This window comes from Cryptomeria japonica, chromosome 1 (genome assembly GCF_030272615.1).
Source record: "Cryptomeria japonica chromosome 1, Sugi_1.0, whole genome shotgun sequence".
In the NCBI taxonomy this organism is placed as follows: domain Eukaryota; kingdom Viridiplantae; phylum Streptophyta; class Pinopsida; order Cupressales; family Cupressaceae; genus Cryptomeria; species Cryptomeria japonica.
In genome coordinates, this window is record NC_081405.1 from 717,313,654 (window position 1) to 717,330,641 (window position 16,988).

Consider the following 16,988-nt stretch of genomic DNA (forward strand, 5'->3'; position numbering starts at 1 on the left):
AACATTTTGTTATTCATTATTGTAAATGAATTAATATTCCTTTTTCTATTGGCACTGAGATTTCATTTAATGTCTTCTAAGTTGGATGATGGTTTTGAGGATATGAATAAGGTGTCTTATGTTAGTTCTATTGGTATCTTGATGCATGTAATGGTTTGTACTAGACTAGATATTTGCTAGGTAATGGGAATCCTTAACAGGTTTATGTCTATCCTTAGTAGAGAGCACTATACTTGTTTAAAGAGGGTATTTAGATATATTTGTGAGGGGACTCTCTCTCTCTGTGTGTGATTAGGGTTTTGTCATGTGCATGTTATTTCATACAATCTATGTGATTACATTCAAGAAGCAAAGCATCATTATCAGTCATTACAGATCTGAGGTATATCCTTCCATTATTTCTTTCAATATTTGCAATATTTCAATCAAGGTTAATTCTTAAACTGGGGTTTGACTTGGGCAAGCCCCTATTCCCAACCTATTTCCCTTTCTTTCTGTATGCAAGAAATAGGTACGGCATTGTGATCTTCCATTCTTTATAGAGACGAATCGACCCCTTTTGGTGTGCGAAAAAGTTCAGAGGACTAGGGCAAATTTCATTGTGGTCTCAACATTTTTGGAGCTCTTTCGGGGACCAAGTCTGAATCTACTTATATTTCTTAGATCTAGGTGTGTGCCTCAATCCAATGAGTGTAGCTTGTTGTTTTTATGTTGTTACCTTCATTTTTAGCACTTTACCCTAATTTCAACAATTCAAATTACAAAAGAGGGCAAACAAATTCATCCCTTGAATCCAATCAGTACTTTCAACCCTTATCTTTGTTGGTTTATGACTAAATCTATTAGATTCAATTTGAATTTAATAGGTCCCTAAGTAAAAATTAGCGGGTTTCATCCTTCTTGTGGTGGAAACCCTGATTTTTCACCATCACAATACATACATACATATATATGTATGTATATATACATACATATATACACATACACATATGTATATGTATGTGTGTGTGTGTGTGTATATATATTTATATTTATATTTGCATGATGTAAGCATAATTAGGTCTTTATTAAGCATTGGGAGTGTTGGTGTAAATAAATATTCATTATGGATATTATTACACTTTACTTAAGTTAACTTAGGATAACGCATCTCTTCATAGTTTGGATTTGAGACACTTAGGGAAGTGTCCACTTAGGGATAGAGCTTGTAGGACAAATTCCACCTTTTGTGGTCTTATTTTGCTGTTACACTCCACATTCGGTGGGTCATCCACCTCTTGTGGAATATTATATTATTTCTCCTACCCACCCTTATTTCTCATTGAACCACATGTCATGATTGTGTGCTCGTACATCCATATGGCCTTGCCTATATAAGCAGACCTATATTCATTGTATTGGTTAATCTAGTTGATCATTTGCATATTGATGAGAATACAGTTTGTTCTTGTCATTCTTTTGTCTCTATTTTATACTTTTCATTGTGCCCTTGATCTTGGCAAAATCTCACAGGGAGATGAACACTAAGGTGAGGACCCAAAATGTGGACTAAGTTGTAAGGGAGTACAATTTAGGATGCTACACACACACACACACACACATACACATACATATACATGTATGTATGTGTGTGTGTGTGTGTGTGTGTGTGTGTGTGTACATATATATATATACATATATGTACATATATATATATAGATATATATAGATATATATATATATACATATATGTACATATATAGATATATATATATGTACATATATATACATATATGTGTATATATATATATATATATATATATATATATATATATATATATATGTACATATATGTATATATATATATATATGTACACACACACACACACATATATACATATGTGTATATATATACATATATGTGTGTGTGTATATATACATATATATGTGTGTATATATACATATATATATGTATGTATATGTATATGTATACGTATATGTATGTATATGTATGTGTATATATATGTATATGTATGTATGTGTGTGTATGTGTATGTGTGTGTGTGTGTGTTTATGTACATATATATGCATACATATACATATATATACATACATATACATACATATATATACACACATACATACATATATATACATACATACATACATACATACATATATATATATATATGCATGTATATATATATATATATATATATATATATATATATATATATACATATACATATACATATACATATACACATATATATACACACACACACACTGTGTGTGTGTGTGTATGTATGTGTATATATATGTATACATATATACATGTGTGTGTGTATATATATATGTATACATATACACATATATGTATATATACACATATATGTGTATATACATATGTGTGTGTGTGTTATATGTATATAACATATATACACATATACACAACATATGTATATAACATATATACACATATACACATATACACATATGTTATATGTATATAACATATATACATATATACATATATACACATATACACATACACACACACACATATATGCATGTGTGTGTGTGTGTGTTTGTTTATGTATATGTATATGTATATGCGCGTGCAAATACACACGTTATGTAGATGTCTTAAATACATTTATTTAAGAGACGATATATATTTCAAGGTTCCTATTAAATATTTACCTTACGATGCATAACAACCTCAAGACTACAAATCTTTGTGTGTGTGTGTGTGTGTGTGTGTGTGTGTGTGTGTGTGTGTGTGTGTGTGTGTGTGTAACTATTTTTATTCACTTAATATATCTTTATTTTTCTTTTAAGTTATTTTTTTGTAAAATAAAGTTCAAAAGTTATTGAAAAAATAAAAGGCCTTGGGTCCAATATAAAGAAATAGGAATATAGGAACACACAAGAGTGGAGATGATATAAAAGCATTAGGTCTCATTGTCAATCTCTTTCTCTTGGCTAATAGTTACATTAATATTATGAGCCTCCAATCAATAACCATATGGTGATGTTAAGAATCTTCACATGAGTATTAGAAATAAAATTTTATTTTTAACCATTAAGTATTAGATGGATAAGGTGATATCCTAAAGGTGCAAAATCCCCACATGAGTTTCTTACACAAATCTATTTACAATGGAAATAAAATTTTAAAAATATGAAACCAAAGTGATAAGGGACTTGAGAATTTTATCAATCTAAAGCTGAATATATAAATACAAAAAGGATATTTAAGTAAAAGTACACTTAGGTAGTAGCACTCCTCAAGTCGACCTCCTTCAAAGTTCCTCTTTTCTTATTGGGGGTGGAAGGTTGCTCAATGATTTTTCATCCTTTAAATGTTTGGAGAATCTCCTATGTTATTGCTAGTCCCTTCCATCAAAATTTGATGAACAAACATAATTATACCACTCGTCATTATTTAGATGAGGCTACAAAGAACTTGAAGGAAACGTTGGATCTCCATTACTCGAGAACATATATAGTGGAGATATATTTCCAATCACACCCAGTACAATATGTCAGATCTCAATACCTTCAAATAAGGTTTGAGAGAGGATAAAGAATTGTCGACACGTAATAAAGTTCCTTGAACCAAAAAAAAAGATGCATAGCAAGAGAGTAAGGAACCTAATTAAATTCCATAAGTTCCTACACATAGCCAAAAGAACACCAAACAACAAGCAAAACCACAACAAAGAACTAGGAAGGAACCAATAAGTTATCCTAAAACCCATAGGGAAATGTGAACAAACATATATTATATATCAACAAGAATCAAACACATATTGGGAAAAAAAAAGAGGAGAGGAACTTGGGGAAAAAAAAGAGGAGAGGAACTTGTGTTAGAAATTTTTTTATTATCCAACCAAGAGAGACATAGAGGACTAAGAAAATACCACAAAAATGTTGTAGCTCTAAAATAGTAGTTTTTGAAATCTATAGTCAACCAAGAGTGACATGTCAAATAGAGGGACCTAGACAAAAAAACTTTAAGTTGTTTCTAATAAACCATGATCCCTATAAAGCGGAAATATCTACACAAAAAGGAAACCCATCTAGAAGGTAGAAATGAACAGGCTAACATAGGAAAGAGAAGGAGGAAACAATACAAAACTCCAAAAGGCCACAAGGCTCATACGTACAATAGATGATAGAATCAAGAAATAATTTTTATCTTCATTTTAAAAAGAAAAAAAATCATTTCTATATAAGGGACTCTAACGAGCAATAAGGATACTTGAAAAAAAAAGTGATGACCTTGTTAAAACATCCCAATGGGAAAAACTATGATTCATATTATAATTTCTAGGTAAAGAAAGATTTTTTTTGTTTATATTAATAGTATCTTGAAGAGGATCAAAATTTCTATCTAATAATGCAATTTTGTTTATTTGAGAGAATAAAAAATGAGCATGCAAACTTAGGTTGGTCAGCAAAATGGCTACCTTTTTCCCTTCTCTTTTGACGTATGGTATTTGGAAATTTATAATAAATTGATTGTATTTATTGGTCCCTTAAGATGAGTACCAATATACCAATGAATGATTTTCCTTCTTGGATATACCTTTAATAACCATCTTAGAGTATCCCTCTCGAATTAAATTTTAGAAGCCCAAACAAACTCCCAACAAAAGGCTTTTTTCCTAAGAAATGTTGGTGTTAAAAACTATAAATAGGGCCTAAAACACACTCATTCTTCCCTTTAAATCATGTATAAAATCTCTAGCACTAGATAACTTGGGTTATTTTTGAGGCTCCATACAAAATTTTATTTGAACCAACCACTTGGTGAAGGACACTAGATGGATTTTTTGTCTTGGTTTGTTGACTTGGGTTTGGAAGAGTATAAAAGCTTGCTTTTCTAAAGAGAGATGTGTTAGATTTTGACTTTTCTAAGGAGAGATGTGTTTGACTTTGGATGCATAATTTTTAGATTTGCTACCAAATTATTGTTTTTTTCTTGATGTTGAATATTTTATTATTTATTTCCAACTAAGATTTTCAAACAATGACATTAGGAATCATATCCCACAGAATTTTAGAAAATTTAGTGTCACTAGTTTCTTCCAATATGAACTTAAAGAATATTTGAGAGTGGAATGAAAAGACCATTTCAAATAGAAACTATACATGACTTTATCCAAAATATCATTCGTGAAGGGACAATGAAGACTGGTATGGTCTCCATATTCATTACAAATCATATAAAGAAGACACTTTCTTAGACCAAGGAACCCCTTTTTCTACAATTGGCCCTAAGTAAGCATCCTCAAGTAGAAAGCTAACAAAAGAGAAGATATTTATTTTAAGTCATGCCTTTGAATACCAAATCTTATTCCAATTGGAGTTTGAATTTTTCGCATACCAAGGTGTTATATATATATATATATATATATATATCCCTACTAGGTTCCAACCTAAGAGCTCCACCTCTATATTCTAGCTAGTTCTAAATCTTTGGAGGAACCCAATTGTTTCCCTTATATAAACATCCAATACCTCCCTTAATTGAGAGACATTTTCTTAACTTATAGTGGGTTGTTTTGGTTCCATTCTCTCTTCCTAGTAGTTCTAAACTTTAGATCCACAAGACCCTTCAAGGAAATCCAAAAAAGGAGGGGAATTCAATGTTTTCTTAATTTTTATTTTATAAATCCAATTGTCATACCAAAATAAATATTGCTTCACCCTTGAATGATAGAGAAACACTACTTGTTTATCACATGTTTTTACCTTTTCATTAAAACCCATATTGTAAAGCTTGCGAAGATCCTCCTTCCTACTGAAGAATATAAAATTCTCTCTACAAATGCATCTATCTCTTAGAAGTTTGATCCAAGAGGATTCTTTGTTAGAAATGTGTCTCCAAACAACTTAACTAGAAGAGCATGGTTAAACACCTAAGCAAACCTTTCTCTTGTCTTTATAAATTTCCTTCCATGAAATGAGAGGGTATTTGAAGTAATCTTGTTTTCCTTTCCACATGAAGTCCCACATTATGCTTATGATTCTAGAGATTGTGGATTTTGAAACCAATAGGAGGGAGAATTTATAAATAGCGACATTTTAAAAGAGTACTTTCAGGATAACCAACTTACCTATAGAAGAGAGTCACTTCCCTTTCTCTCCTAATAAGTTTTGATTGAGTCTATCATACACAAAAATTTAGAATTATTTCTCAATCCTTCATCCAAAAAAAGGGAGCTTGATATATGCATTCAAAATGGATTGTATTTTGAATGAGAGACATTTAAAAATGAAAGTTTAATCTTGATCTTTGATATCAATTTAGAAGACCTTAGACTTTTCTCTCTTGATTTTCTATCCACAATCTTGTTTGTTGTCATAAAGAAAATAATGAGTTATTCTACACTCCTTGATAGAAGGTGTAGAGAAAAGCATGGTATTGATGAGCCCTTCAATTGTCTTTTAATTGTCATTGTTTATCTTGTTATTCCTTAGAAATTGTTGAACTTTCATACCAACTTCATGATTCTTTTCTAGGATTATGATATATATAAAGAACTGAACATAATTATCAAAGATATGATAAATATTTGCATATCTATATGTTTATTGGTTAAAACATGATGAAGTGGTATGATGAGTAAATATTTTCAAGAAGATCTAACTTTTGTTTGTAGTAAAAAGGAGTAAGAATATGATGAGTCAGACATTCTTGTAGCCTTAGAAAGTGCAACAGTAGCCAAGCGAAACACGAGCTTGCAATAACATGCAAATGATTGGTGAGTTATCCATTGAGTATCTATATACGACTCCTACTACCAATGAATGGTTATAGGATTATAAAATCTTCTACTACAATCATTATTAATGATGTTTTATTACATACATATCTTCACATACCTTTATAATTGGATCTTTTCAGCTATGTCAAAAAAGTTATATTAGGGATTAGTTTTTAATCTTTTAGTTGTGTTCTTCCAACAAATAACCCTCTCCCTACTTACCAATGATGAGTGGTAAATTTAGTGTGGTTAGTCCAAGTTAGCTAGGACCTAGTTGAGTTTATAAATATTACAGATAATAGTTGATTGGGGGATCAAATATTCAACACATTTTTTATTTTCAATTCAGTAATCAATTTCTAGCAATTTTTTCATACCTATGAGTGATTGCACATAAATGATTGATTGTAGTTGATTGCTTTGCATAACTAGTGCATATACCCAAGTAAGGGCCTGCTTGAGGTATGGTTCTACTTTGAAATTCAGTTTATTAAAATTTGTTGCATTTCAATCATTATCCAATGCATTGAATTATTATTGGGATAGATATGTAGCAACTGATTGATTAACACTTTGTATAAGACTTTCAACTGAAACTCTCATTTCACTATAGTTGTAATTTGTAACAGAAGTATCAATAGTATTTTTTAGCCTTTCTAGTTGTTTTCTAGCTCAATAATGTTTATTTTTAGATTTAATGATTTCATCAATGTATTCAAAGCATAGTACAAATGCCAAAAAACATCCTGTTGTATATATAGTTCAAGTCTCATCTCAAGTTTACATCCTTGGTAGATAAATTAATGTTTCTTATGATAATTAACAATTTTTCAATGTAGGATAATTTTATCCTTTAAGTTGAAGTGTATGACCACACTACTACATATCATTAGTTGTTATAGGAAACCATGCATTTTTAGCGTCATTACTAGGGATGATGCCAAATTATGAGAGTATATGTCTTTTTAAAAGATGATGATCTTTTTTCATAAATGTAGTAACTTTCATTTTCAACACTTAAGATCATCAAACGATACATCAAATACCAAATTTCCTACTAAAACCATGCAGGCAAGGTGGGTAGTGGTAAGAAATTTTTGCATGTAGAGAAGAAGAAATCCTTTAGGAAGATTTCTTGCAACCTACACCTCTAAGAAGAACATATCAACCACAATGGTATAAGTGGGGTATGAAAGACAAACTATCAGCTACAAAAACCTAAAACCAATCCACTTTACCAATCTCCATCTTCAACCCCTAATTATAGTTCTAGCTCTAGTACTTTGTTTCCAACTTCTCCATCTAATATTGGTTCCCATCCAATGATGGAGTATAGTGGAGGAGGAGAGGATGAACAAGATATTGAAACAAATACCTTCCACTTTCCTATACTTAATCAAGAAATAAATGTTGCTATGAAGAATATGCCTCCTTGAGTTCTTCTAAGCTTTCATGGCTTGATGACAAAGGATCCTCAAACATTCTTGAATTTGATGTCCTTTTACAAAAATATGATTACCCTATAGATGTACATAGATTAAAATTGTTCCCAACCACACTAAAAGATTCAACATTGACATGGTTCATGGGGATTAGAATAAATACTGTAGTCGATAGAAACATCATGGAAGAGAAGTTTCTTAAGATTTATATAAGGACTCTTACAAAGGAAGAGATATGAGAGGTGATGATATATTTAGGATTACTTAGAAGGAAGATGAACCTCTAGAAGATTTATGTAGAAAGATTCTTATTCTGTCTATAGATATCCAAATAGAATTGACCAACAAGAGACTCCTTGAAATTCATATTCTTATGAGTTAATGAAGAAAGTTTGGATGATTTGGACCTCATAGGATTAGGTAATATATCTCAAGTCCCATGGGAGGATGTTTTCCAACTCTGTAGAAACTATTCAGGGGTCACAATGGATAAGAGACGTAGCTTGAGAGCAATGACTACCAAAATAGTTGTTGGTATCTCAATAATGGATCTTAGTAATTCTTATAGGAAAATAAGATAGGACATCATCAATCACATGGAAACCCAACTAGTTACACTGCATATTGGGAAGATATAAGAAGATGTAGAAGCAGCTTTAACAAAATAATGTTCATATTGTCTCAAAAAGAAATGAGACCACAAGTGCAAAAGAGTGGAAAGTATTGAAGATAAATATGAACAACCAGACTTCAAGGCATATGAGGATGAAGATGGACAAATATTCTAAATGGCCTAGTAAAAATAGTGGAATCAATGAAAAGGTACTTCCCAAGGTCTATAATCCTATAATGTTCCTTTCTCAAATTATTTCATAAGTAATTCTTCATGGTTTAATCAACCTTCAACCACTTGATAAAATTGTAATGCCCGCCAAAATACCCTAGAGAAATACAGCCAACTAACATACAACTAGAGATAATAATTTTTATTTTATCATCTACTAACACAACACATTAAACTATCATTACTCAAAAGCATGATTTAACATCTACAAGATTACATAAATTATCATTAACATTTACATAATATCATAATTACACAAGCGGAACACAATACAACATCTACCATTCCCTAGGGTACTTCAACGCCATCACGTAAATAAATCTAACACATAAACACATCTCCATCTATGATACCATTTAACATTCTTTACATTCATTTCCTAATCAATTACTTTCCTTCTTAACATGAGAATTATTATTCAACAAATGTACATCCTATCATATCCCCATTATCCATTTGATTTATTTTAAAACACCAAAACCAAATATTCCTAATCCCTTTCCAAACCATCTAACATATCAAATCATCATGAATTCTAAATTAGGAATCATCTAATGCACACTAGTTCACTTCCTTAAGTATAACCACTCATCCTGTAAGCTTCTCATTCCTTTCCATATTGTAGAGATATCCATGAACCAAGAATAACATCATTTCCATTAAAACATTCATATAATGCTAACATGCACATCACTCAATCATATGGTTTCTTCCAATCTAGGATTACATACATAATGAATATCTAATTACAACATGGTCATTTACAATGATTTCAACAATCATGTTCTATTACAATACATCATGACCTCAATCCACTACAATTCCTATTACATATGATATTATTACATATTCTTCCTTTATAATTACGCCTTCCTCATGATTCAAGATACATAATCTCAATTTCCAATACATAGAATATAATCCAAGAATCCATCTACATGAAGAGAAGATATGAATCCACATCCACGCACAAGAGCATCCAACGAGGAACACCCCAATGGAAGAAGGTATCAAACCACCTGACCATGTGGAACCAAAGGAACCACCCCCCATGATAGGAGATGACACAAGATCCCACACATACTTCTAGATCTAGTATGATACCTGACAACCAAAGGATAACACTCCACACATCACGCGACTAAAACAAGGCTCAAATAATCATAAGACTTCCATAATAAAATCTCTAGAGGCAACGCATCAAATCAAGACTCAAGGCACCAGGATCTATATGTAGGGAAAGAGTGTCATCACATGCGACAAATGGGAACCTGGGAACTTGGGCACCTATCTCGACCATACCAGGTTACCTATCCCAACCATCTTAGATGCACATGCAGAGCCATCTCAACCTTGAAGGAGTAAGGGAGATTATCTTACCTGGGTTACCAAGGCCTTCCCAATCCTATCCCGGATCACTACCACTAGGCAAGGCAGAGGGGCTACCAACCATTTCTTATCTTATTATGGTGAATTACTAATACCCAAACCCTCCTAGAATCAATTAATTAAATCATCACTTGATTATAAGGTAAACTCCCAATGAGATATTCTAACAACCTAGACTCTGGGTAACCTAGCTATCTACTCCCCACGACCCCAGTCACTCACTTGTAAGCCCACTCCTCCTACCATGCACCTAGACCTTAGGGTGACAACAATGCACGTCACATAATCATGGGCTCACAATACAATCCAATCGGATAACAAAGGTTACTCAATCAATTATAAACTCATGAAACACGAATAACATATGTCATCAGCCATATAAACAACATGGAACACACATCATGCATAACAATAACAACCAAATGAGCCCTAAAGAATAATAATAGCAAGGTATAACATGGTCCATAAAGCCAACATGCAAACAAGAGCCTCCACTATAAAAGACATAACAATAAGCAAGAGTAAGGCACACATACATCTTACTCAGCCATTGATGAATCAATGATGAACAGTTAGTACCAAACCAGTACTGAGAGGGGGGGTGAATCAGTACTGACAAAAACCACTTTTCCTTGAACCAGTTTGACTGAAAACACTGCACTCGACTGGCAAGCAATAACACCGGTCTAAACCAGATTACTACCGGTTAAACACAGTAAGAATGTGAAACACATAAACCGGTAACTCTTAGCTTTCCACACAATCTAACATCTTATTTCCACTTCCCCCATATGCATACACTAGTAATACATCAACATAAATGTAAAGGCTTATTGGTTCAACATGCTTTACCGCTTGACAGAGAATAACAAAGAATCACATGAAAAGCATCACACATAAAACACATATTTTTCACGTGGAAACCCAACTGGGAAAAACCACGGTGGGGATGAATACCCACAAGCTGTTCTTTGAACCCTTTTGAAGTCTGCTCTATTAGGAGCCTAGTCCGGTTAAAGACTTTACAATAGGTTATGTTAGGAACCGATCCTGCTAGGGATCACCCAGTTAAGGGATGGTTAAAATACCCGGTCAAGGGTTAAACCCTATTAAAGGTTACCTTGTTAGAGGATTTTAAGAACTCAATGATTTTAAGTCACCGTGTTAAAAGATTTACAACAAGTTGGCTAAAGCTACCCTGTTAAGGGATTTTCCAACTGTTGAAGTGGTTAGAGGTCAACATGTATTACAATGATCTAGTAATAGCACTTCAATGCCAATGCAGATCCGCTTTAGTTCCTTCTTTCTGCAATCACACCCTGTAGGTATCTATTCTCTTATCTGGTCTGGCAAGAATCATGTATCTCTGCACTTAGATACACACACAACATTTACCAACAACTTCAACATGAAAAACAACATCGACCTTATAAGAAACAGATAGGTCGGTAGCATAAACCCTAAACCCTAAACATTTAGGTTAAGCAATTTAGTCGGTTCAATCCTAACTGTTGAACATATTGCATTGATTACAACAGTCTTGAACAGATCTCAAGACGTTCTCCAATGTTCGTTCTTCACCGATTCTAGGAGGCTGATAACCCATCACGCGTTCTCCACCGTTTACAAAGACTTCGCACATTCCTGAGGTAAATAGGATCAATCTCCTTCATGCAAGATCCTTCACACGCACAAGGCTGACGTAGCAACATAATCTGTTCTTCATTACAATGCTAACTCATCACATGATGTCATTGATTGAATCACATAGGCATAGAACACTTCAATCGAAAACCTTGAAGCTAAGACTACCAATCGGTAGTCATACCATATGAAACCTTGATACAAAATATTTCATGTACTGGTTCACATTCCAACATACCGATTCACTTGGACAGACATACCACTTCACTTTTTCACATATACCGGTTCACAACATCATACCGATTCTCTTGCAAGTTGCTTACTTCAATATATCGGTTCACTCTTCAGCATATTGACATCAATGACAACATACAATATCATCTTGCAAGTTGCTTACTTCAATATACCGGTTTACTCTTCAGCATATTGACATCATACTCTGCACATATGCCAACAGCCATAACATAATACAATCCTCAACAGCGAATCATAGACCTCACGTTGGAGCATACTCAAATCATCCTCAACAACAAGGTATTCTCCTTGTTGGAGCTATAACAACATGTACACACAATCCTCAACGGTAAGGAAATATTCCTCTTATCAGAGCCCACACAATAATAAAACATTCAAATCTGAGCAATACATAGAGCCAAGAACCTCAAGGACATCACAACATGCCTCTAGTAAAAAGTCAAAATCATAAAAATTGATCACAATTGACAAAATTATCAAAAACCCACTAAAAAGGCAGAATCGTGCATTTGACCAATCTTTTAGCGCATTTGAAAAATCCTTTAGCACATTTGCTAAATGTTAAAGTTGTAGAACACAACCTCACAGAACCCAGTGAACACCTGTATGCAACAACAATGGAAGATTCATAAAACACAAAGATTGCTTTGAAAACCCAGAGCAAGAATATGCAATAATAATAATCAAATTAATGAATTACAAAAGGGATCAATCCTTATAAAAGGATATCAAACCTAAAAAGGAAAACCCTAAAAGCAATTAATAATTAATAATAAATTAATTATTAATATTCCTAAGTTTAGCTTCCTAAATTTAGCTTAAGTGAAATAGAGACAAGGTGACTTAATTATTAAATCAATATGATTTAATTAATTAAGTAAACTAATACCTTTACTAACACCCCCCCTTAAGATGAAGTTAGGGAGAAGCTAAAAAAACAACTAAGGACTAGATGCATGAAAGTCAAAAATGGGTCCCGACAACAAGGTCTGATGAGGTACCCAAGTACAATGAAATCTCTGTAAAGTGGAGAAAAGGAGAAAACCTTGTGGGAACAAATATCCTCTCCAATAAGAGATGAAAGCTCAAGTGAAGTACTAAGAAGCCTCCAAACAAGAATGTTCCAAAAGATAGGAACAAAATGCAAGCATGAAGAATCACTAAAGCATGAAGAAGCTGCAAACTTTGTTGTAGAATGACTACTAAGATGTTGAAATAAGAACCTCCTTTGAAACAAAAGATGGTCAAGATCAAGAAGACATGAATCTGCATGAGTGCCCTCAATGACACTACTTGAATTTGAATCAGATGGCATACACAGAAAAAAATTCTAGAACTCGAAGATACAGATGGCACAAGTACCAACAATCTGAAGAACTGATCAAATAAAAAATGGGAGGTTGCCTCCAGAAAATAGGAATGCAAGAGTGTTCATATGGTAAATATTTCATCTCACCAAAATGCATGGGTAACCAGCCGCTGCATCCACCTAGTACATAGGAACAAATATTGAATACATAGCTCACTCCAATACGAAACCAAGGAAGTATTAGCACCAACAGTAGAAACCCCCCCATAATGCTAACAAGGGAGAGATATGACAAGTACACTGAATTTGAAAGCCATAATGTACTGCATGAAGAAGAACCAAGAACATTTGACCATGCAAACATGAAAGTACAAGCAAATACAAAGGGTGTGCAAACCAAGGCACACATGCATGAGAAAGGTATGAAGGCAAACAAAGGAAAACATCAAACCCCCATGGCACTTTATATCATAGTGCGAGTACAATAAGGCACAAAATTGATGTGCAAGATCCCATAATACATGTGCAATACAAAGACACTTTATCTTAGTGCGATTACAAAATCATAAGTACTTACAATGAAAACTTAAAATGTCAAAAAAAGACATAATACTGGAAATACATGAATAACAACCAAAAAAAGAGTCATCCCATGCAAACTAGAAATTTCCATGATGTCATATGTCCAAGTAATTCACTAGAGTGTGAAACACAAAAAACTGAATAAAATGTACCTGGAGTAAAATATGGAAAAAGTGCATGGACGGTTGTGAAGAGATTAAAACACCGTCCCAATGCCATTGGAAACCAAAAAATGGAGAAACTGGTGAAAAGTTACGAGCTCAGGACTAAAAACAACACCTCTGAGTTCAAATGGTTGTAAAATGCACCAACAACTGAAAAAAAAAAAGTGATGAAACCTACAAATCTGGAAAGTAGACGAAACCAGCTTTCCAACGATATCTCGTTTGCTAAAAAACGATATCGTATGCCCAAGTTATGGCCAAAACAAAAATAACCCTCTTTTAGGGCACAAAGAGGGTCACAGGGTGCCATGCAAGCCATCCATACCACTGATGTGATAATGACATCATGCTGACATCAGCACTGATGCATGGTACTTTTGTTGCAAAGGGTTGACCTTTTTTAATTAAAAAAAATCTTTTGACAACATGCACCAACTTGATTTTTTTTTTTAACAAAAAAAATTAAAAACCCAGCAATAATTTTTTTTTTTAACTAGCCAATTGAATTATTTTTTTTGAAAAGCCTCAAGCCTAAATCTCTGATACCATGTTAAAGTTGTAGAATACAACCTCACAAAACCCAGTGAACACCTATATGCAAATGACCTGTCACAACAATGGAAGACTCACAAAACACAAAGATTGCTTTGAAAACCCAAAGCAAGAATATGCAATAATAATAATCAGATTAATGAATTACAAAAGGGATCAATCCTTATAAAAGGAGATCAAACCTAAAAAGGAAAACCCTAAAAGCAATTAATAATTAATAATAAATTAATTATTAATATTCCTAAGTTTAGCTTTATAAATTTAGCTTAAGTGAAATAGAGAAAATGTGACTTAATTATTAAATCAATACGATTTAATTAATTAAGTAAACTAATACCTTTACTCTAACACTAAATGTTTTAGAGCATTCATTAAATCTTTTAGAGCATCTGTTAAATCTTTTAGAGCATTTGTTAATTCTTTCAGAGCATTTGTTAATTTTTGTTGCACATTTGTTTACTTAGCGCATATGCCCAGAAAGTCTCCAAAACAGAAATAAAATTCATGAGAAACACAAAAATGAACCCAGCTTCCCATAAAAATGAAAACTATATAAAATGCATTCATCCCAAGGTCTCATTTGCACATTTATATTTATCAACTATATGATACCTTCTCAAAATTGCTCCCACAGACACAAAGAAAACATACTTTTAAATTAAAAACAATAGAAGAAAATAGATCTCCGACCTGGAAAAATTGAAGTTATGAAAAATGAATCTGGAGAAGCGCAATCAAACCAAAATCCAACCAAATCAACTCAAGCTTTCAAATCTTCAATCATACAAAAAATTCCCAAAAAGCCAACAACTTGGCAAAGCTCGAGAAAATATATTATATAGAATATTAAAGCCAAAACCATTAAAAAATGTCGGTCAATCAAAATAATAAAATAAAATATATTTCTTACTAACCCTTCTCGAAAACCAAGGTGAGAATAATAAATTATTTAATTAACTTACCCAATAATTCAGCCAATAAAATAATAGGGTAGGTAAGATAAATATAATATTTAATTAATCCCAATAGGATAAAAAGAGAAATAATAACAATAAACAACCAATGACGAATTAAACCATGGGCACAATTAAATATAAAAGCCCATAAAATAACCAAGGGTGTACAAATAAATACCCAAATTAATAAATAATAAATATCCTATAGTCATTAAATGAATAAATAAATAATCAATAATATAAAATCACTTATTAAATATAAGTTCCAATATTAATCCCTTATTAATCTTAAATATTAATGTCAACTATTTATTTAATTTATTATTATAAACTATGTAAATCTATTAATTTAATTTAATATTATTAAACTATATTAATCAATTAATTAATTAATAATTAAATCAATCAATAATCACAACACTACGAATCAATCCAACATAGGACAACTCAAGAAACCACTCGACGCTAAATAACAACTCACACCAAGACTCTAAATTGACAAGGGTAATCAACTTAAACGTAGAGTGCAGAATGAGTTTTCATGTCATCTCCGATCAACTTGCCATTAGGATAAGACATGCTCAGACATGTGAAGAAGGTAGAGTCACTGGTACCTGCAAACCTATCACCACCAATACACATACAACAACATATATAATAACATATATCATAAATGGTCAGGCAAGTGAAGAGAATCACAACATCATATCATGCTCGCAATGAGTGATATGACATTGTCTCTATCACAAAAGTAGTAGAAGATAGTCACGACAACCAAGCACTATGAAAATCATCATCATATCCAATATAATCATGAGTTAGGGTTAGTACATGGTTAGATACCATCAAATCATCATAAAGAAGACTAAGCTATATCAATATGATCTATTGATGCACAAAAGACAAGATGAATTAGGGAGGGCACTACAAAAATCATGGGACACTTGAATGGGAATCTCCACAAGGAGTTTGGCCACAACAACAATATTAGTCATAAGGCTGAAACTAGCATTGAAGTTACCTAAACCTACATAGCAATGATAACAATGGTAGGGTAACCAATCCTAGTTTAATCCTAATATTGGTTACTTAC